Source organism: Octopus bimaculoides, chromosome 4 (assembly GCF_001194135.2).
Source record: "Octopus bimaculoides isolate UCB-OBI-ISO-001 chromosome 4, ASM119413v2, whole genome shotgun sequence".
NCBI classification, from domain to species: Eukaryota; Metazoa; Mollusca; class Cephalopoda; order Octopoda; family Octopodidae; genus Octopus; species Octopus bimaculoides.
The window spans coordinates 108,648,956-108,649,902 of NC_068984.1; the positions used below are offsets into that span (position 1 = coordinate 108,648,956).

Sequence of the window (947 nt, forward strand, 5' to 3'; positions counted from 1 at the left end):
ATTATTATTATTATTATTATTATTATTATTATCAAGGCGGCGAATTGGCAGAATCATTAGTACGCCAGATACAATCGTTTGAAGAGAAGAATTAGCAAAGTAATCGTTACCAAAGTGCTAACGGCGAAAATGGTACTCGGTCTTTTCTTCGACGTAAAAAAAAAAACACGAAGATTTCGTTGTCAGAGCTAAGGAATGAAAACCTTTCTATTGGCGCTGCTGATAGAAGCACGACATGACAAAAAACCCACAATTAGGTTTTTGACAGGTCACGGAGGGCGCTTGCTAATCGATTCCAAGCAGAAGTATGTAGTTTTTATTTGGTAGCACTTTGCCCGAGTGTTTGGGAATAATGGCAGATCGAAGACGGCCTTCAGCACCAGATATTGTTGATGGTGAATGGTTGTACAAAGAGCAAAATGGATCAAACGAAGAACAACATTGGGTATTTGACATCTGGAATAATGTCAGGCACTCGGAACTCCACCAGTCGAGCATGGTGATTAAAGTTACATCAACCTTTGCAATATAGGAAAATGATAATGATATTTGAACTCAGAAATCTATGGTATGGAGCATTCAAATAAGAACACAACGCCCTCTAAATGTCTAGTTCGTAAAATTCCGAATAATCAGTAAAAGAAAAAAAAATTGGAAAAGTACTTGTCAGAAGTGGGATTCGAACCCACGCCGGGAAGACCCGACTGCGACCTGAACGCAGCGCCTTAGACCGCTCGGCCATCCTGACTGACTGCTCTATTAACTATTTACTTTGACATATAACAAATTGATTCAGTGTGTAAGCGTGTATGTATTTGTTTTTCATTGTTTCTTTATCTCTTTGATTCTACTTCTCTTTCATTTCATTTCTTTCTTTCTTTCTTTCTTTCTTTCTTTCTTTCTTTCTTTCTTTTCCTTGATGTGGTGCATTCGCTTGTGTACCTCAA

At 38.1% G+C, this 947-nt stretch overlaps 1 protein-coding gene and 1 non-coding gene across 2 annotated transcripts in view; both read right to left on the minus strand.

The window, feature by feature from the left end:
* The window catches only part of LOC106876873 (uncharacterized), a 45,311-nt gene that overhangs the window by 33,838 nt on the left and 10,526 nt on the right, over positions 1-947 (minus strand). The window lies entirely within an intron of this gene.
* Trnal-cag (transfer RNA leucine (anticodon CAG)) lies at positions 665-748 on the minus strand. The gene has a single exon. It is a non-coding gene; the product is annotated as a tRNA-Leu (tRNA).